Below are 22270 nucleotides of genomic sequence, written 5' to 3'. Positions count from 1 at the left end.
CCCAAGGGGGTTGAACAGTTGTGAACTGTGGCAAACAGATGTAACACACATACAGTCTTTTGGGCGGCAGAAATATGTTCATGTTGGTGTAGATACCTTTTCTGGAGCGGTCTATGCTTCTGCCCACATAGGAGAATCATCTATTGATGCTATTAAGCACCTCTTACAGGCTTTTTCTTTCATGGGCATCCCCAAGGAGCTGAAAACTGACAATGGGCCTGCTTACAAATCCAAGGAATTCGAGAGCTTCCTGCAACAATGGGGAGTAGAGCACAAAACTGGCATCCCCTACTCCCCTACAGGTCAAGCCATTGTAGAAAGAACTCACCGTGATATTAAAAGGGTCCTGGACCAGCAACAACAGGTTCTGAAGGTGGAACCTCCCCACATCCGGTTATCCAGGGCACTATTCACAATCAATTTTCTGAATTGTTCTTTTGACAGCCTGAACCCACCCATCCTACGCCACTTTGGGGGGAGCAGTCATAGGTTGATGAAAGAAAAACCTCCAGTTTTAGTAAAGGACCCTGAGACTTGGAAAATGGTGGGACCCTACAAATTGGTTACTTGGGGACGTGGATATGCCTGTGTGTCCACCCCCTCTGGTTTAAGGTGGGTTCCTTCCAAATGGGTAAAGCCCTATGTTCCCAAGGTCTCAGAGAAATCTACAGAAGCACCCCAGGTTGCTCATGCTGCCTGGAGAAGAAAACGCCGCACGTGTTCTCTGGAGGAAATTCCATTTAAGCCTCCTATCTGGAATAGTTTATAATATATGTTTGTTTCAAGTTTTTGTACCAGTTTAGATCCCACTGTTCGTGTGTAGCCTCGAGACGCCATGAGACCGAGCCTGCTTCTCGTCCTACTCGTGATCATCCCACCTGTGACCTCCTGCATAGTGCCGCAGCCCAAACCACATATGGACTACCTTGGCAAAAGCTCTCGGACATCAACAGAGAAACTGACAACTGGCTGAATGGACTGTTCAATGGCTGGGGACTCTCGGGCTGGTTGGGATCTATTCTGAAAACTGTGTTTTTAGTGCTGTTTATTTTAGTTATAGTTATTGTAGTTTTTAGCATTGTTTTTGGACTAATCAAACGCATGGTGCTCAAGTTAATTTCAAGCCCATCTCCCCCTCCTGAAGTCTACCATTTGGAAGTCCTCAGTGCTCCAATGGATGACCTGGAAGCCTCAGTGGAAAACACTGACCCTCCTGTAGAGGAAGAACTGATTTACCAACCATGGTTTGGCAATCATTCTGCACCACAAACACAGTCCTCTTCTTTTTAAACAAAACTAGGGGGAGATGTTGTGGTGTGCTGTAATGTCCCATTTTGGCCTTCCAGGTCATTCCCCCAGGTGTGCCTATGCCTCTGTCCCTTCCCCCTTGCCCCCATGCTGAGTGAGTCCTGTCAATCAGGCTGAACATTCCAGCAAGGCGTCGTGTGGTTGGTCAAGTTCAAATGATGCCACTCAGGCCCAGGGGTCATTGGCCTATCTGGGTGTCATCTTCTCCTGAGACCCTGCCCCTCTCACCTGGTTGGTGGCTCACCTGTACCTCCCCTCCCCCTGTCCCTAAACTTAAAAAGGCAATCAGACCATGCGGCCGTGGTTCTGTTGGAGCAGTTGCTCACGTTCAGACCTCTGTAACCATGGAATAAACCTCTGGACATTAAACCCTCCAGCAGAATCCTCTCCTTTTTCTCTCCACCATCGCCTGAAGCTATTCCTCCTGAGGTAACGGGGTTCCTAACAAGCCTGGACTTGTTCAGTGCCCAGCTGCAACCACCAGCAAGCCAAGGTATCTCTGGGGTGATACAACGCAGTTGCTGCCTTTGGCCCAGCAGCAAGGGTCAGACTGGCCCAGGCACTATCTAACTGGTAATATTGGGAGCCTTTTTTCCAATACTGGACTGAGATTATATAGATGTCGTGGTTTGAGAGGAAGTTAGTTTTCTGGGATATGAAGTAGTCAGGCCAATAGGTGCTCACATTTGAATACTGGCACCTGGTTTGGCCGCTGAGGACATTGGATACGCCTCTGAGAACTCAGGGGTTAAAAAGCAGAGCACTCCCGGGGGAAGCTCTCTTGGGCTCCAGCGAGGGAAGCAGGTCGGATCTCCCCTGCCCAGCTCCTGGCTGGTTTGGGGCTGGGTGAGGTAGGCCTGGCCCAAGGATGGAAGGGTGGAAGAGCCCCGAGAGGCATCGGGCAGCCACACCTCCTCCCCAGGAGACAGAGAGAGACAGAGCACCTGTGTCACCGTGAAATTTGATATCCTGTGCTGGCAGCACAGCCCGGCTGGCGGAGAAGGGCGGGGGATGCAGCGAGAAGGGGTCTGGGAGCTTTGGGTGGGCAGAGCCCGAGCTTTTAACCCTTTTTTGGACAAGGAAATCTTTGCAGAACATTAACCTTTCCTAGAAGAGAGATAAGAGATGAAATGGAGGAAGGAAATGTGCAAGTGTGAAGGTCTGGGCAAGTGAAAGATGTCGGGAGAGTAGAGAAGAATCTTAGGTGGGAAGAGATGATGGAGTGGCCTTCGCTGGACTTTTCCTGTATGGCCATGGACAGAACCATATTTCCTGTGGCCCAGAGACTGCATCCAGGGGGAGGCAATGGCTCAGAGCCAAGAGGGTTCAGTGTTGGTACCCCTCGGCCCCAAGGGGTGAAATTTGGGGGGCACAGGTGTTCCAAAGGTGAGACTGTGCCCTTTTTGGAACGGGAAAAAGCATCCTTAAAAGGACAACCCTAGAAGCAGCTCTGGTCCATGTGCAGTGGTGAGAGCACTGGACATGGAAGGAAGATGTCACAATGGCAAATGTTCTCTGGGCGGTGCCACGATTGACGTGCAAACACACAAGGTTTCAGTGGTGTTTCCTGGGGAAGCCTATGGCACAAGAAGGACTCCTCCCCTCTTGATGAACCTAGAATTGATTACCTAAAGCGTGGTGATGGACCGAGAGTTGGAGATTTGGGGGTAGATGTATTGAAAATTTGATGGGAGGGGGAGGAAATGTTTTTGGAAAGTTTTCATTTTCCCTGTGTGTTTCGTGTTACTTAGAGCTGTAGTTTAGTTAATAAAGGTTTCTTTTCTTTATTTCTAAGTGGGGGCCTGCTTTGCTTATTCCTGGTCACATCTCACAGCAGACACCAGGGAGCATATATTTTCATGGGGACACTGGCATTGTGCCAGCATCAAACCATGACACCTACACTGCCAGTTGGCCTTTTTCCACCTCTCCAGCCATCCCCACAGAGCATTGGCTACCATCCATGAATCAGTGTAGAGGTAGAGCTTTGGCCATTTCTCTCCCTTAGCAATGTCCAGGGCCAGCTGAACAGCTTTGAGTTCTGTAAGTTGACTTGATCCACCTTCTCCTTCAGCAGCCTCTGCAACCTGTCGTGTGGGGCTCCATACGGCTGCTTTCCACTTCTGGAGCATCCCTGTGATGTGACAGGAACCGTCAGTGAAAAGAGCGTAGCGCATTTCCTCTGGGGGCAGTTGGTTATAGGGAGGAGCCTCTTCAGCCCATGTCACTGATTCTTGTTGCTCTTTATCAGTAAGACCAAAGTTCTCACCTTCCAGCCAGTTTGTAATTATCTCCAAAATCCCAGGGCAATTCAGGTTTCCAGTACAGGCGCACTGTGGGATAAGAGCAATCCGTTTACTCCATGTAGCGTCAGTGGTGTGGTGGGGGGTGGGAACCTTTCCTTTGAACATCCACCCCAGCACCGGTAGTTGGGGTGCCAGGAGGAGTTGTGCTTCTGTGCCAATCACCTCTGAGGCAGCCTGGACTCCTTCACAGGCAGCCAAGATTTCCTTCTCTGTTGGAGTGTAGTTGGCTTCTCACCCTCTGTAGCTTCGACTCCAAAATCCCAGTGGTCGGCCTCGAGTCTCCCCAGGCACCTTCTGCCAAAGGCTCCAGGACAAGCCATGGTTCCTGGCTGCAGAATACAGCACGTTCTTCACCTCCTGGTCCTGTCCTGACTGGGCCAAGGGTAACTGCATGAGCAATCTCCTGCTTGATCTGGGCAAAGGCTTGTTGCTGCTCAGGGCCCCAGTGGAAAGTGTTCTTCTTACGGGTGACCAGGTAAAGAGGGCTCATGATCTGACTGTATTCGGGATTATGCATCCTCCAAAAACCTATGGCACCCAGGAAAGCTTGTGTCTCCTTCTTATTGGTGGGTGGAGACGTTGCTGTGATCTTGTTGATGGCATTGGTGGGAATCTGACGCCGTCCGTCTTGCCATTTCACTCCCAGAAACTGGATCTCTTGAGCAGGTCCTTTGACTTTCCTCTTCTTGGTGGCAAAGCTGGCTTTCAGGAGAATCTGGATGATTTTCTCCCCATTCTCGAACACCTCTGCTGCTGTCTTCCCCCACACAATGATGTCATCAATATACTGCAGATGTTCTGGAGCCTCACCTTTTCCAGTGCAGCCTGGATCAGTCCATGGCAGATGGGGCTGTGCTTCCACCCCTGGGGCAGTCGGTTCCGGGTGTACTGCACTCCCCTCCATGTGAAGGCAAACTGAAGCCTGTCTTCTGCTGCCAGGGGAATGGAGAAAAATGCATTGGCAATGTCTGTAGTGGCAAAGCACTTTGCTGCCTTGGACTCCAGCTCGTACTGGAGCTCTAATATGTCTGGCACGGCAGCGCTCAGTGGTGGAGTCACTTCATTCAATGCACGGTAGTCCACAGTCCTTCAGATTTATGCACAGGCCAAATGGGGCTGTTGAAGGGTGAGTGGGTCCTGCTGACCACCCCTTGGCTCTCCAGCTCACGGATCATTTTGTGGATGGGGATCACAGCATCTTGATTCGTTCGGTATTGTCGGCGGTGCACTGTTGAGGTGGCAATTGGCACTCGTTGCTCTTCCACCTTCAAGGGACCTACTGCAGATGGGCTGACAGTCCAGGCAAGCTGTTCAACTGCTTGATGCCCTCTGTCTCTACAGCAGCTATTCCAAATGCCCATCTGAGTCCCTTTGGGTCTTTGAAATACCCACTTCAAAGGTAGTCTATGCCTAAAATACATGGGGCCTCATGATAGGATGTTTCTTCCATTCATTTCCAGTCAGGCTCACCTCAGCTTCCACCAAAGTAAAATCCTGTGATCCCCTGTCACACCAGCAATAGAAACAGACTCTGTCCCCACGTCTCGATGGCATTAGTGTACATTGTACACCAGTGTCAACCAAAGCCTTGTACTCTTGTGGTTCAAAAGTGCCAGGCCAACAAATCCACACAGTCCAAAAATCACGTTTTTCCCCAGCCTCTACCTGGCTAGAGGCAGGGCCCCCTCTAAGCCTGGTTATCCTTCTTTCCCTGGGCATATGTCTTGGAGGTTCCTTCAAGGGGATCAAAAATATTGTCATTATCATCATATGTGACAGTTCGGTTACTGGCCACTGGAGCTGCTTCCCTTTTGGAACTTCCTCTCTGAGTCTTCAGTTGTCGCACCCGTTGTGCCAGAGCAGCGGTAGGTTTTCTATGCCATCTCCCCATGTCTTCTCCACAATCACGCAGGTAGAACCACAGCTCAGCTCGTGGGATGTACCTTCTCTCGCCATCTGGGGAACGTCTGCGTTGGGTACCAGAACTTCTGATCTGTACTGCCAAGATTTGGAGAAAGCCCTCTTTAATCTCCTCCCTCAGTTTCTTGTGACCCTCCTCTATCTTGTCTTCTAATTTTTGCAGACGTGTTTCCACCACTGCAATTCTGGCATGTGTTGGGCCATGCACAGCATCTGCATATGCTCGGAGCTTCCTTGCCATATCCAGCACAGTCTCCTCACCATCATCCTGCTTCATTATTGCTAAAGGAGAAGCGTATTCTCGTGGCCCAAGTCGTACAAATTTTCTCCACATCACAGACATGCATGGTACCAAGTCTGGATTTAGAGCGTTTCCATCATCTGAGAAGACAATCTCAGCCACTGCCATTTCCCTCAAGCGTTGAATCCCTTGTTCTATGATTTTCCACTGGGTTTGCTGCATACAGAGATCGTCTGTGCACAGGTATTTCGTGCTACACTTCTTAGGACCTGTTCCCAGAGACTGTGAGAGTTAGCCCCCCTCATCATTCCTTGGTCTATGACAGGATCCTGTGACAGGGATCCCAAAGGCCTGGCTTCAGTGCCATCCAGAATTGTAGCCTCGCCTGCAGCGTCCCAGAGACGGACCAGCCAACTAATTATGGATTCATCAGGTTGTCGGGTGTAATCCTTCCTTAGGCCACGAAGGTCCTTCAGGGAAAAGGACTCAATATTTGCATCTGATCTTGCACCTGCTGCTTTGACTCCTGATTTTATGTCAGGAGGCATTGAGGTTCCTTCTTCTGTATCACCATCATCATCATCATCATCACCATCACCATCATCATCGATTAGTTTTTTCCGTGCATTTCCCACTTCTAGTACTGGTAGCAACTGCCATGGGTTTAGATGCTGGCTTAGGCTCACTATCTGGTCTGGCTTCGAGCCTGGGCTGTTGGCTACAGCTTGAGTGACTGGGATAGCTGATTTATCTCCCTGCCCCCCTGCCTCTGTCTGCTGCCCTACACTATCTAACAGAGTGCGATAAACACAGGCCAGGGCCCAGCTTATTGCAATTAGCCTTTTCTCCTTAGAATCGTCATGGCACTTCTCTTCTAGGTATTTCCCCACTTCTGCTGCGTTCTGAATTTGTTCCCGTAGAAAATCCCAGTCTACAGGATCAGAAAATTCCGTCAGGGTTTGGCCTATATTTTCCCATTCTCCACACCACTCAGGATTTTTCACGCCTGCATCTACTTCTGGGTGAGGGGTCTCACCAGCTCCTCTGGATATCTCAGCCCTCATTCTAGAGAAGCTGCAGACCATATAGAGGAAGTTTACCAGATTAAATACCAGAAAGATGGTCTCTTTAACATTCAGGGGAAACTGAACATTCTCAAAAAGTGACATAACTGATCCGAAGGAGAAGAAGGAAAGGGAAGGCTGGAAAGTCTTATTCTCAGATCCTCCTCTAACAGACTGAGTGCAATTACTAATAAATTCCCAAAATGTACTACTGGAATTGGGATGCAGGGTAGGATGAAGAAACCATAAACCATACATATCGTAAACAGACGCCAAGTATTTATAAATGCTTTATAAATCATTATCACCAAGGCCAGCACAACAGCTATTCCAATCCGTACCCCTCTACCCTAAAAATTACTTGTTAAGGACAATAATCCTAGTGACCAGAAAAGTATTGAAACCTCAAAAAGGTCTAGAGCCTAGAGCCACACAAAGGCTTTCACACCCAGAGACATGAGGGGTTCAAGCAGCATGGCCACTAACTGCTTCAACAACAACAAACGCACAATTAATAGAGCTTCTTTCCAACTTTTCCAGCCCCACATTGGGCGCCAATTCATGTATTTGTCCAGGTTTAGAGCAAATTTGGGGAAGAATCCCCCAAAGGAGCTCCGGTGAGAAAAGCAGATCCAATCGGCCCCTCCCACCAACTGGTATGTGAGGAAAAAATAACTCCTTGGAGAAAGGTGGAAAAAACCTGTTTATTAAACAATAAAACCAAAACAATATCAAACAATGAGACCCCTTGCCCCTTTAAAAGAGATGACAAACTGAGAAAACCCCGGGTTGAAGCTCAGCTCACTCAGTCTCTGATCAGTCCCTCCGGTGCTGGAATTGTCACAGGCCAGGCCCGGCCTGGTGGGCCACAGCTGCAGCTGCCGGTGCTCTCCTGGGTGTTCAGTCCAGAGCAGTTTCAAGAGGTCCAAAGAAAAAAGAAAAAAAAACAGTCCAGGGAACTTCTTTGCCTCAGCTAGCTAAAACTAACTAAAAAGCAAAAGAAGAGCTCTGTCCTGCTGTTTGTTCATCCACAGACAACACAGTCCAGGAGCACGAATATGGAGGAGGAGTGCAGTGTCTGAAAACAAAACTTCTTCTCTTCCCCCCTTCACTCTCTGGAACACTCTTAAACGTACAAAACTTACTATTCAACATAAACAGAATGAGACAATTGGAGATAAAAGCATCATAGAGTCAATCCAGGACAAGGTCTAAGATTCAGAGTGCATTGAGAGGCTCCTGTGTCTACCAGGAAATGCCTCCTCTCAATGCAGACTCACCCTGAATGTTCTCAGTGTGGAGGGTCCCTGGTGTGATGGGAGCTGTGACAGCCCTGCCAATCCATGTCCATCAAGGGGTGGACTTGCTGGCCCTGAGGGTGCTGCTGTCTGTGCTTGCAGCGTCCTTGTGCCCTGCAGCTGGAGCCCTGGTTCCTTGCCAGGGGCTGTTTGGGTGGGCTCTCCCCTGCCGAGGAGGGCAATGCCTCTGCCAGGTGCTTGTGGCCGAGCCGTGCCCTGGGTGCTGAGGCCCCCTTGGGCCCTGGGGTTGATCCCTCGGGGGCTGTAGGAACTGTGCCCTGGCCTTTGCCTTCAGCTTGGCCTTTTGCTGCTCCCTTCTTGCATTCACCTGCTGTGCCTTTGTGCCCAAGTGCTGCAGGGCCTTCTTGTGCCCCTCCTGCAGCCCCCCTAGGTGCTTGTGGGTGCTCATCCTCTGACAGCTGCTGAGCTTTCTGCAAAATCATTTGTATCTCCAGTAACCCTAATAAAATCCTTAAAAGGCAATCTCCGTGCTAAAATATACATTCCACATTTCCCAGGCGTTCCTTGCTCCTCCTCCCTGTGCTCAGGGTGCCCTCCCCAGCCCGTAGCCCAGAGCTGCTCCCTGTCCTGCCGCAGTGTCCGAAGGCGCCCCCGGCGGGCAGGGCCGGCAGCTCCACGGGGCCGGGCAGCGGCCGGGGCGTCCCGCAGCCTCCTGGGGGCCGGGGGGCGCTGCCGGCCCTGCCCGGGGCTGGTGGGGTCAGGCAGCGCCCGGCGCTGAGCCCCGGCTGCCCCACAGCCCCGGCCCGGCCCCGCAGCTCCCCACAGGCCCCCAGCCCGTGCTCCCGGTGCCGCAGCTCTGCGCCCGGTGCTGCCGCTGCCCCCCACAGAGAAACGCCCTGAAACCCTGACCTCCTTGTTTTCCTGGCCTGGAAACCGGGGATACAAAAGATCTGAATCAGCTGACAAGTTTTGAGGCTAAGGCCTCAAACATCCCAATCCTCAGTATTTTTCTCTTCCTCCTCTTTTCCATCATCCTTTTCCTTCCCACATAGATTCCTTCTGCAGCTTCTTGCCTTAACCATATTGCTGCACACTCCCCTTCACCCAATCCCTTTGCAGCACACCAACACCATCCATGCCCTGTTGTCCAAATGCGAGGGGAATTTGGGGAGGTGGGACTGGGGCAGCGCCAAGGCCGGGCCCCCCCGCGCTGTCCTGGCGGGAGCGGCTGCAGTGGGGACCGAGTGCGGGCGGGAGCGGCCGAGAGCCCAGCGCTGCCCCAGCCCGACCTGCCCCAGCTCCATCCCTGCCCCTGCCGTGGGATGCTGTGGGTTTGGGGGAAGAGGGAGCCGGCAGTGGGTGCTGGGCCTGGGGCAGGAGGAGAAGGGAAAGAGAAGCAGAACTGAGGAACAAAAGGGTAAAATGATGCACGTGAGAGGAGAAGGTGAGATTGTGCAGGAGAAGGAGGAATAGCAGGAGGAAGAGGAGTGGGAAGAAGAGGAGGAGGAACAGAAGAGGAAGTAGCACAAAGTTCCACTCTCCCTCTATCTGCAACCTCCAACCCCAGCCCCAGGAGCGTTGCCCCCCCCCCCCCCCCCACATGCAGCAGGTGACCAGGGATTGGGATCCACGTTTTTCCCGGGGTGAATCTTGGTGTTTCTGAGCTTTATTGGCCTAATTGTTGGTGCTTTGTTTTTTTGTGGGGGCTGAATCTTTATATTTTTGAGGGGGCTTTGTTGAATCTTGATGTTTGGGAAGTTTTTGTTCTGTGTCTTGATGTTTGGAGGATTTTGTGCTGAATCTTGGTGTTTTGGAGGTTCTTAGAGACACAAGATGCCCAATGACTTCCTGAGATAAACTTGAGCAAGTAGGAACTCCCAGTCCAAGACACTCTCATTTTGTTTTTTACCCATACCAGGATTTTTCATTCCTAGGACGTGTGTGGATGGAGAAGGAAGAAAAGTTCTGGAGATTCCGCACAAGGAGGGGCAGGAAACCCAGCCCAGGGAGCTGTGGGGAGGGAAGATCCCCCCTGAGCAAGGAAGGCGGCCGGAGATGCAGCCAGAGCTCAGAGCTGGTGGAGAAGCCCCATGGCAGAGAGAAGCCCCACAAGTGCTTGGAATGTGGGAAGGGTTTTAGTCGGAGCTTAGACCTGATCCAGCACCAGGTGATCCACACTGGGGAACGGCCCTACGAGTGTGAGGAGTGTGGGAAGCGTTTCAGCTGGAGCTCCAGCCTGACGCGGCACCAGGTGATTCACTCTGGGGAGAGGCGCTTTGAGTGTGGGGAATGTGGGAAGAGCTTCAGCCAGAGGGGCCACCTGATGCAACACCAGATGATCCACACTGGAGACCGCCCTTATGAGTGTGGGGAATGTGGGATGAGCTTCAGCCAGAAGGGGAGTCTGATTCAACACCAGAGGATCCACACTGGGGCAAAGCCCTATGAATGTGTGGAATGTGGGAAGAGCTTTAGATACAGCTCTGGCCTGAGGAAACACGAGATGATCCACACTGGGGAAAAGCCCTATGAGTGTGGGGAGTGTGGGAAGAGCTTCAGCATGAAATGCAAGCTGACGGAACACCAGAAGGTCCACACTGGGGAAAAGCCCTACAAGTGTGGGGAATGTGGGAGGAGTTCAGAGAAAGCTCGGCCCTGATTCGGCACCGGGTGATCCACAAGGGGGAACGGCCGTACACCTGCTTGGAATGTGGGAAGAGCTATGGGTGGCACACTGACCTGAGAAAACACCACCAGCGTGTTCACTCTGGGGAGAAGCCCTACAAGTGTCCCCAGTGTGGGAGGAGGTTTCACAGGAGCTCCGATCTCCTCATACATGAGCGGAGTCACAGGGAGGAGAGGCCCTTCCGCTGCCCCGACTGCGGGAAAGGCTTCAAGCTAAACTCCCACCTCACCCTGCACCGGCGCATCCACACGGGGGAGAGGCCCTACGAGTGTGGGGAGTGTGGGATGAGATTCTCATCGAGCTCAACTTTTACCCGACACCAACGGAGGCGCCACTAAGGGAAGCCCTGTGAGTGCCCCAAGTGTGGGAAGAGCTTTGTGTGCTGCTCCAGCTCCATCCCCCATTGGAGGATCCACGTTGGATGATCCCCAGTGACCCCTGTTGGGCCGAGCCCTGGTGATCTGTGGTCCTGGTGATCCAAGTTGGAAGGCATCTGGCTGGGAGACTCCACATCTTCCTGGTTCCCTGTGGGCACCTAGATAAACCCAGTGGCAGGAACATCCATCGGGACGCAGACCTGTAATGGGAATTCCTTGGGGAGAAGAGATTTGTCAAATTTCAACACCATAAAATCTTTTGCATTCAGTCCTGTCTTCTGGTGACATCAGGGAGTAGTGAATGGTCCCTGAGGTATATTCTGTGTCGACTATAAGATGCTTGTGTCCCCAGTCTGTTCTGTTTGTGCTGAATAAGAAGTTTTGCACCTTCAAGACTTGTCCTGAGAGTGAAGGGGGAGAGAAGAAGTGTGGAGTTTGTTTTAGACACTGCACTCACTCCTCCACATTCCTGCTTCTGCACTGTGTTGTCTGCGGATGGACAGACAGTGGGACAGAGCTCTCCTTTCCTTTTAGTTAGTTTTAGCTAGCTGAACCAAACAAGTTCTCTGGACTGTGGGGTTTTTCCCCTTTCTTTGGACCTGTTTAAACCTGCTCTGGCCTGAACACCAGAAGAGCACGGGCAGCTCACACCTGTGGCCCACCGGGCTGGGCCTGGCCTGTGACATTTCCAGCATTGGAGGGATTGATAAGAGACTGAGTGAGCTGAGCCTACAGACCATGGAGGGACTTTGTGAGTTTGTGTCTCTTTTAGAGCAGCAAGAGGTTTTATTGTTTAATATTATTTAGGTTTTATTGTGTAATAAACAGTTTTTTCCGCTTTTCTCCAAGGAGGTATTTTATTTTTCCTGAACCAGTTGGGGGAAGGGCCGATTGAATCTGCTGTCTTAAAGGAACCCCTTTGTGGGTTCTCTCCCAAATTTGCCCTGAACCAGGACAAGGTCTTTTCCAACTTCAGGGATTCCACAGTTTTGATTTCCTATTTCCCAAGGGTGTCTTCTGTAGCCAAATGGTGAAAAACTGGGGAAAAGACCAAGATTTTGGAGACAGTGGGGTAGAAACCCCACCAAAAAAGGTTCTTCCCTTGCACCTAAGCAGTGGATCCTCAGCTGGTATGGACAAGGAAATCCTTTTCTTTTGGCCTTGATTTTGTTTTAATTTCTATTTATCCCTTTAAAATATCCAATATTGAGGTAAAAACAGACATTGAACTAAGACTTGGATGTGGTCATGGTAGGACACATGGACACATGGAGAGAGACTTGGGGACGCATGGATATTAACAGGGATGGGGCCATTTGTGGGGGACATGGGGGACATGGGCATGGATGGAGATATGGGGGACAATGACAGGGATGGAAACAGGGAGAGAGCCATGGGTGAGGACATGGTGGGACATGGGCAGTGACATGTGGGGACATGGCCATGGCCGGTGCCATGGGGGGAACTTGCAGAGGATGTGGGGGATGCAGGGTTTGAGGGAGTTGAGGGTTCCTGGGAGGGACTTGGGTCTTGCTGAGGCCTCTGGGGACCCCAGGCTGAGCAGCTCCAGCTGTGCTGGGAGACCCTGGGAGAGGTTCTGGGGCAGCTGCTCAAGGACCCCCTGACCTGGAGCCCCAGCCAGGCATTGGGCTCCTGGAAGGGGATGAACGTCCTTGTCCCCAGGAGGGAAATCCCAGCACCCCCAGGGTGTCAGGGGCAGCTGAGGGGCCACAACAGGGAGGGGAAAGCCAGAGAGAGCTGTCACACTTTTAAGCTACACCTCAAAAGTCCCAAAACTGAGGGATTCCTCCCAGGAAAAAGCAGCCAGGAGCTGCCAGAATTGAGGGAAAGGGGAGATGTGACCTTCCAGACAGAGCAGGAGGGGCCTGCATCCTCCAAAACCAAACACAGGGGTGAGGGCTGGGGCTGGGGGCACAATGGGGAAGGGGTGGAAGAGCAGAGGAAAAGAGGATTCAAAGCGCGAGAGGGATGGCACCCCCAAACTGAGTTGGGAGGGGTCTTTGGATTGGGGGAATGATGGGTATGGGGAGGGAAAGGTGGGGATGGAACAGAAAAAGAACGGTTCCATGGGGATCCCATTGTGTCCCCATCATTTGATTCCTGGAGTGATTCCCTGGGGCTCAGGGGGGGAATGCATCCGCACTGGGTGGGTCCCCAAGCCCCCTGCCCATCCCTGGGGGGTTCATGGGGGGTTCCCTCCACCCAAATGCTGGTGGTGCTGCAGCCATGGGGGAGATGTGGGATCTGGATTGGGCAGGGAAGGAAGAGCAATAGGAAGAGGAGGGAGAGGAGGAGGATGGAGGAAAGGAGGAGCAGGAACAGGAGGAGCAAGAGGAGGAGCCCCAGCAGAACCACTCTTTTCCCAGCTGCCCACTGAGTCTGCAGCTCCCCTGGCCCTGGCAGCATCGATCCCCCAGATCCCACAGGTGAGCAGGGAGGGGGAACTGACCCCAAATCCATCAGGGAATCTCTAGAAGGGTTTGTTTCTGGGGAGGGGATGTTTGGATCTTGCAGGTCCCCAAGGGTGAGACACAGATGCCCCTTTGGAGACTTGTGGAGGGTTCCAGTGGCAAACTGGCTGGGGAGGTGGTACCAGTTGTGGGGGGACATTGGCATCAGAGTGGGGAGAGCAGCAAAGGCCAATTCTGGCAGCCTGGAGGGGTGGGGGAGGCTGGAGATGAGCAGGGTCTGGGCCTGCCTGACTGTGGACAGGGCTGTTACTTCTGGAGCTGTACTTGGGCAGCAGGACCAAGGGCTCACCCATTGTTTTTCCCCCAAGCCAGGATTTGTCAATCCCAAACTTTGTCTGGATGGAGCTAGAGGAGGCTGCAAGGAAAAGGAAGATGGCCTGGGACACTGAGGCAGGCGAGGAGGAAGTCACTGCCCCTTTGCCCCTCTCCTCTGCTCCATGTCTCAGCCCAGCATTGCCCCTGGCTGCAGGACAATCCCACTGCTGACACCATCCTGCCAGGGATGAACTGGTGGGATCCCTTCCCCTTCCCTCTAGCACAGAGGCAAATCCCATCCTCTCCTTGTCCACAGCTCCTTCCTCTTTTCTTTCTGTCCTTCCTTCCTCATTCCTTCCTCTCCTTTTCTTTCCTTACCCCAGGCACTGAGCAGCAGATGGAGACCAGGGAGAACAAATCCCTGTGGTATGCACATTTCTTTGAATAGAGACATAATTCTCTCTCACAGGATTTTTCCTGGGAAGCTGTGGAAAGGCTGAGAAACGAAGAAAACAATTCTTATCTCACTTGCTGCACCTGTTGTTTGGCACATGTGGAATGTGTTATGGAGACTGTTTACCCAGAGTGATTTGTTAATTGGACACTGGTGATGGTTGTTTGGACTGATTGACCAATTAGGTCAAAGCTTGGTCGTGACTGTCTGGAAAGGGTCAGAGGTTTTTCTTTAGTATGTAATTTAGTATAGATTTAGTATAGCAATAGTGTAATGTAGTATAATATAGTATAGAATAAAGCATCTGTTCAGCCTTTAAAATCATGGAGTCAGAGCACATAATTCCTTGGATGGGTGAGACAAAGTAGAAATTTAACAGGATAGAAATGCATTTTTGGATTGAGGTGAAAAGTGCTGTTCTGAGCCTGTAACTTGTTTATCTGTGCTTAAGACTCCCTGTTCTCACAAGAGAGGAAAAAAAACAAAGAGAAAATCTTGTGCTCACAGAATGGCCTCAACCAAGAGAAGGAATTCAAACTCTCAAGATAAGAGGAGGCCCCTTTGTCAGGGCCAAAGGCTGAGGCTGACCAGAGAGCTCTCTGCGCAAAGGGCAAGGACTGATAAAAACTAATTGCAACCTGTAACGTGAAATCAGTAAAATGAATATGAATGAGACTATATGCATATGTATAAGCAAGGGGGAATTCTCAAAGGTGCGCATGTCCTTTAGGGAGAACAACGATTCCCACATGCGTCCAGTGCTAAACATACCGGCTTTACGACTTTGTACAAAGTTGTGGAGTTTCTCTTTTTTTTCCACTAATCATTTTGGCGAGCCAGCCAGGCGATTGTCTGTCCCTGCAGGGGTGGAAGGGAGGACGGACTCCTGGGCGCTCCCTGGGATTTTCCTGGAGGAGCTCTGCTCTATCTCAGCTTGCCTCCTGTGGATACAATGACCTGCTGCTGTGCAGATACACGGTATGTCTGTCAAAGGGCCCGGGGGAGATAGCGCTCCTGATAAGTCACTGAGAGACGTCTGAGTGCACAGCCTCGTCCCTGTGCTTGCAGGCAGCCATCGACCAAGAGCACGGTCAGTGGCAGAGGTTCCCGGTTCATAGCGCGACTGGGAACGGGTCCATTGTTCAATGGAGCGGCTGCTAGCGACTCTGGGGTGAGCCGAGTGAACCCGAACTTTGTGTGCTTGTGGTGTCCTGACATTGTATGGCTAATGCATTGTGTGGTTAATGTTAGCGTGTTTGTAATCGTGTGAGTGCGTGGTGTATCAAACAGACCGAGTGAGTGAGTGAGTGAGTGTTCCCACAGCGTGCGGGGGCAGTTCTACCCATGTCTGAAGCATCCAGGTGAGGCCCGGAGCGCCGGCTGGGGCAGTCTGTGAGGGCAGGAACACCCCGTGGAGTAGTGGAACAAGTGGAGAAATGTGGGTGAGGACATTTAGTCATTTATTGTGTTTAAAGGTGGTGATGTGTGATTTGTGTAGATTGTGCACGTTTTAACCGTGGCTAGATGAACTCAGGGGATTCTTCTGCCCCCGCAGTTTGGACTTGGTCCCTGGAATTTTACTGTGTGCTGTTATTTTGATTGTGTCCAGAGTGTGTGAGGACCAGAAGAGGCTGATAAGCTGATGTGGGTAGATGATGAAGTGTTGTATGTTGGGTTGTGTCAAGGAAAGTGGGCACTCTTAAGAGATACCCCTTTCCCAGTGAGTTTGTGTGGTTCTTTCCCCACATTGTGGTAATTTGATTCTTGGTATTGTAGGCTTGTGTTTGTGGAGATTTTAGGATTTTGTTTGCAACAAGTGTAGCATTTTACATGGAAAAACTGCAGTATGGTGATTTATGTTTAACTGTGATAAAACAAATTAAAGGAATTCCAGGAATTCCCCTCCCACAGCAACCTAAGCCCTGACTCTCGTGAATTTGAGATGCAGGGTGTATGTGTGTCTGTGTCTGTGTCTGTGTTTGTGGGCATATCAGAGTTTTTGCTGTAACAGGCACAGCTTTTTGCAAGGCAGCAAAGTGAGTGTCAGTAGAAACAATGCTTGAATTAGATTGTGTGGGAAGAGAACTGGGAAAGAATGAGATTTTGTAAAGCAGAGTTTAGGTGGAAGAGACCAAGACAGGCACTTTATGTTATTCTAAGGAAACCAAGGCTACTCAGAGAGCTCTAAGGAATTTAGTAGCAACCAGTCACGAGAAGCAAAGAAGTAACAGGATGTTTGAATTATTAGAAAAGAGAGTTTCATGTAATTTAAGAAACCCAGCAGAAATAATTAAAGCTGAGTGCGTTCAGCTTATTTTATACCCCAAGACTTTGAATTAAGGCAAAAGGCTGGGATAGGGTAGAAAGATGGGAGCTAAGAAAATAGAATTTTTAGTTGACACGGGGGCAGCAAACTCAGTGTTAAATAAAGCCTCGATGCCTGTAACAGATGTTATGGTAAGGGGGCAACTGACCAATCTGAAAAATCATATTTTGCAAACCATCAAAATAGTCATAATTTTTTTGTATGTGCCCAACTCTCCAAAGGCCCTGTTGAGTAGGGACTTGTTGAAGCAAAGATCACATTTAAAGATGGAGAGATTATTTTAGAGGTAAAGGATCAAGAATATGGAGATATATTGAGCTTAATTTTAAAAATTAGTGAAACTGAAATTGAAAATAAGGATGAAATTTACAAGAAAATAATGGATCCAATGTTTCCTGCGGTATGGGCCTCTAACACAGCAGGGAGGGCAGAGAATGCACCTCTCCTTAACCAAGTTAAGGAAAACAACGGGCTAGGGTCAGGCAGTACACCTTGTGGCAAACCCATACACCCTACAAACAAGTTTGGCACCTGAGCTACCCTAGTTTACTGGTTTAGATCTGAAAGAAGGGTATTGGCACACCTGGGGAAGGGACCCGGACGTTTAAAACAGGCTATTACAACACACTACAACACTAGTCCACATTTGATCCCAGTCCATAAAATCTGTCATATTTGATCCAGGCCATATTTGATCCCAGGCCAAAGTTGATCCCAGTGAATAGTTGATCCCAGTCCCTATTTGATCCCAGTCCATATTTCATCCCAGTCCCTATTTGATCCAAGTCCCTGTTTGATCCTAGTCCATATTTGATCCCAACCCCTATCTGATCCTAGTCCATGTTTGATCCCAGTCCGTGTTGCCCTGCACGCATTCCAAAAGTCTGCAATTCCAGCTTCCAGCCAGGAAAAGATGTTCCTGCCCTTGAAGGGAAATGGAGCAAAATCCTACAGACACATTTCCCTGCCAGCCTTCAGGACTTCAGCACCTGGGACTGGGAACTTAAATAGTAATTGGGAAATAAAATAATAAATAATCAGGTGAGGGTCTGTGGGGACAGAGGGGTCATCTAAATCAGGGCAGGGTACAGCAAAATCAGGGCAGGGTCAATTAATTCAGGGCAGGAGTCAATTAAATCAGGGAAGGGGTCAATTAAATCAGGGGAAGGGGAATTAAAACAGGGAAAGGTCAACTAAATCAAGGGAGGGTCTTTGGTGGCAGGGGTCAATTAAATCAGGGGAGGGTCTTTGGTGGTCACTGAGGCATTAAATCAGGGGAGGGTATTGGGTGGTCCCTGAGGCACTTAAATATAGGGAGGGTCTCTGGTGGTGCCTGGGTCAATTAAATCAGGGCAGGGTCTCTGGTGGTCCGTGGGCCCAGGGAGACACTGAGAGAGAAACAGAGCAGGCAAAGAGAGGCAGGAGAGAAAAGGGACACAAAGACAATGAGCTGAGAAGGCAGCACTCTGCAAACAGAACTGCAACAGACTGAACATGAACGGGAGAGAAATCAGTAAGTCTCAGAGTTTTATTTGCTGTCAAATACATCCCACACACCCAGCCCCACACAATCTCCATCCCACCACTCTAACTGAGATCCCACGACTCTTAAATCACCTCCCAGCCTCATGTCAGCCTGATGGCTGCGGAATCGAGTGAGTTTGGCGTGGGACTGAGTTTTTTGAGGTGGGTTTGAGCTCTTTTTGGGGTAAGATTGAGCTGTTTTCACTGCGATTTGAGTGGTTTGGAAGTGATAGATCCATTCCTCTTGGCTTCTGCAGTGTAAAGAGATGGAGAATAGAAAACAATTAAGGTGAAATTAAAAGTAGAAGCAGCCAGGTGTGTTCTCAACATGGATCACAGGGAATGTGGCTCACCTGGGCTGTGCCCAAAGTGCCTCCTCCAGTGGGGGATGGAGCTGGAGCAGCGCACAAAGCTCTGCCCGCACTCGGGGCACTCACAGGGCTTCCCTTACTGGTGCCTCTGTTGGTGTCGGGTCAAGTGAGAGCTCCTGGAGAAGCTCTTCCCACACTGGGGACACTCGTAGGGCCTCTCCCCAGCGTGGATGCGCCGGTGCCTGACGAGGTTGCAGTTGTGCTTGAATCCCTTCCCACAGTCGGGACAGCGGAAGGGCCTCTCCTCTGTGTGAATCCGATAGTGCAGGAGGAGACAGGAGCTGGTCGGAAACCTCTTCCTGCATTTATCACACTCATAGAGCCTCTCCCCAGTGTGGATGCGCCGGTGGGTGACGAGGGTGGAGTCGTGCTTGAATCCCTTCCCACAGTCGGGGCATTGGAAGGGCCTCTCCTCTCTGTGAATCCGATAGTGCCGGAGGAGATGGGTGCTGGTCTTAAACCTCTTCCCGCACTTGGAACACTCATAGGGCTTCTCCCCAGTGTGGGTCCTCTGGTGGCTGATCAGGCTGGAGCTGTGGCTGAAGCACATCCCACACTCGGAACACTTGCACGGCCTTTCTCCAGTGTGGATCGTCTGGTGCTTCATCAAGTGGGAGCTCCGGCTGAAGCTCTTCCCACACTCCCCACACTCGTAGGGCCTCTCTCCAGTGTGGATCCTCTGGTGCCTGATCAGGTCAGAGCTCCACCTGAAGCTCTTCCCACACTCCACGCACGTGTGGGGCTTCTCCCCACCAGGGAGCTGCTCATGGAGCACCAGTTCAGACCTCTGGCTCCGTCTCCGGCCGCCTTCCTGGCCCAGGCTGGCTCTTTCCCCCTCAGATCCCCGCCAGCTGCGTTTGCAGCCCCTCCTCGTGCGGCATCTCCGGGGCTTTTCCTCCCCCTTGGCTTCCTGCGCCGTGGAGCCACTCAAAACGGCCTCTTCCACCAGGTTCTGCCGTGGGCATTTGTCCTCCCTGCTCTCCATGCTCAGCTCCTTCTCTGGGGGAGGAAGGACAAGGACAGGATGGGATTTGCCTCCGTGCCACAGGCAAGGGCAAGGAGATCCCCCCAGGCCTGAGCTGCAGCCGGGGCCGTGCTGGGCTGGGAGATGGAGCAGCAGAGAGGGGAAAGGGGCACTGACTTCCTCCTCACCTGCCTCAGTGTCCCAGGGCATCTTCCTCTTCCTCGCAGCCTCCCTCGCAGGCAATGGGAAATCCTGGTTTGGGGAAAACAAGGGATGAGAGCGTTTGTAGGAGCACTGGGGGGTAGGACGGTCGGGACAGACGGAGACGAGAGATCTCTGCAGCCAGGTTGTGGAACTTGTGGTTTATTGCAAAGGGCCTGGGTGCAGGGCCCTGCTGGGAGCTGCCAGGCACAGCTCGGAGCAGGCCCGAGAGAAGAGAGGGGTAGAGAGGATGAGAGGGTAAGAGAGTAAGAGGAGAAGAGCGTATGAGAGTAAGGTTCCTGTTACAATACAATCAATCTTCTTCTGTGTTGAATATTCTATTTCTCACTAACCGATCTAGTACAAGATACAAATCCTGCAGCATTTACATACAGCCTGTAAAAATCATTACATCACCATACTGTGATACATTTTAAACCCTAAAATCTCCTCCTTGGACCCCTTCTATTGAGCTAGTAGAGTCTGCTGTGACCCTTGGATCTGTCTGCAAGCAGAAGGAATTGTTTCATCAAAAGGGGATTACCTTCAGTTAGGCCACACCATTGTTTTCCAGTTGTTCACTAACTGAGGTATCTCAGAGCTTGCTTTCATTTCAATCTTCCTTATACTTTTTAAGTTCACACAATCTTTTGCCAGACAATCGTATTTATAAGGCTTTTCTGTTTCATCTTCCCCAACACACATTGAGTTTGAAGGTCCCTATGCCAAGTCCATCTCTACAAGTCACTGGCCATCAGGGCTCAAGATCCACCTCCTAAACACCCAGATTCAGGCCTGAAAAAGCCTCCCAGGAGTTCCCCATCCCTGGTCCCTCCCCTCTGGTGTTCGGGGGTTCCCCCTGTCCCAGCTGCTGGGGTCACGTTTTAAATTGGGGGTCCCCCTTGTGCCCGGCGGCCGCCCTGCCCAGGCTGCTGGCAGTCCCAGCAATGCCAAAAGCTCCCCCTGCTTCACTCTCCCCATTTCGGTTTGCCGGGGCTGTTTGGGCTCCTGGGCTCCCTTCTCCCCGCATTCTCTGCTCTGGGCTGTGAATGAGACGAGGGCTGGTTGTCCCAGACCTGCCAAGTGAGTGCTGGAGTCTCCCACTGCCTTTCCAACTTTCCTCGAGGGAAGCAGCCAGTAAAGAGACACAGCGAGTGATAAGAGGAGTGAGAGAATCCCCCGGGGTAACTGAGACTGGGTCTCAGAGAGGGGCTGGACTCCACGGAGGAAGGGAGCAGAGGAGTTTCTGAGCCCAATCCACTAGGAAATGGGACAAAAGGGAACCCTAGAAATTCTGCTGCTTTGAGGGATAAGAGAGCCCAAGAACATCCAGAATTAAAACCTGCTGGGTTGAGGAATAAACAGTCCAAGAGCATCCACAGTTGAGCCAAATTCTGCCAGATTGAGGATATGCTCAAGAGCATCTGGGGTTGGACAACAAAGATGGGTTGAGGGATATCCAAGAGCACAGGGACTGGCAAGAAACACCTAAACTTGTAATAGGTGATGTGAAAGTGTAGTATATGGTAGAGATAATTAAAGCTATTAATGTATAAAAAATTTAAAAATCCACACTATGTATTTTGACCATCCTGGCCAGGAGCAGTGTCTTATTCATATACATCTAGTTCCTGGACTTGGTTGAGATAAACATCGGGGTTTTTAATGAAAGAATAGAAGCTTCCAGGGCGATAATCGCTGGCTTCCCTGGGTCACCAGGTCTAGCCAAGAGTAATTAACGCCTCGAAGATTACAGCTACCAAGATGATCCACAGCCCCACCCTGATGCATGTGAATGCTGCCTTCCCCAGAGTCTACTGACAACATCAAACACCTGGATTGAGTCTTTGTCCACCTCTGCACAGGTAAAGACACGGTTATGCATGGGAAGAGACAAAAAGAACATTTGGTCATCTCTGCCTCGAGCAGAATAAACTGTAAAAGAACTCGCTGTGTCAGGCAGCATTTGTGAACAGGGGGAGACTCTGACATTCGGAGCTCAGATCCGTGTTCACCCAGCACCGAACCCGGGCTCGACGCTAACCCTTGGCTGTGGTGGTTTTGACGACAGAACTTCAGTCGCACAGACAAATTAATAAATCTTTGCTAAATTTTCTTATAAGTTTGGCTCTCGATTTGATAATTTATAAAAAAAGATACCTTATTGTTGTCTTGTTGTGTGTGAGAGTGAGTCACACACAAAATCAGCCTCAGCTTCCCAGGTGGGTGGGAAGGGGGGGCTGTGGAAAGAGGAGTGTGTGACCCACAAATGAGCCATTGTTCTCCTGGGCGTGTGGGGGCTGTGGCATAAGGTACAGGTGACCTGCAAAGGGGCCATTGTCCCCAGGGCGTGTGAGGGGGCCATGGCTAAGGAGTGTGAGTGACACACAAATCAGCCTCACAGGTGAACGGCACCGGAGGCAGCAGAGTCAGGGCCCTCCCAGGAGGCCCGGAGATACTGAGACCCAGAGGCCACCCCAAGGTGAGGGGGGGCCACAGGGACCCGCGATTCTCTGTCAACA

General features: G+C 51.0%; 2 pseudogenes; one reads left to right on the top strand and one right to left on the bottom strand.

Annotated features, from left to right (window-relative positions):
* Positions 1–22270, top strand: part of LOC131570213 (uncharacterized) — a 1483036-nt pseudogene that overhangs the window by 572693 nt on the left and 888073 nt on the right.
* The window catches only part of LOC131570235 (zinc finger protein 271-like), a 558758-nt pseudogene that overhangs the window by 526721 nt on the left and 9767 nt on the right, over positions 1–22270 (bottom strand).

The sequence above is a fragment of the Ammospiza caudacuta genome, chromosome 33 (genome assembly GCF_027887145.1).
Source record: "Ammospiza caudacuta isolate bAmmCau1 chromosome 33, bAmmCau1.pri, whole genome shotgun sequence".
NCBI classification, from domain to species: Eukaryota; Metazoa; Chordata; class Aves; order Passeriformes; family Passerellidae; genus Ammospiza; species Ammospiza caudacuta.
Note: the sequence above shows the minus strand (reverse complement) of the source record. Positions and strands in the feature narration are given on the sequence as shown.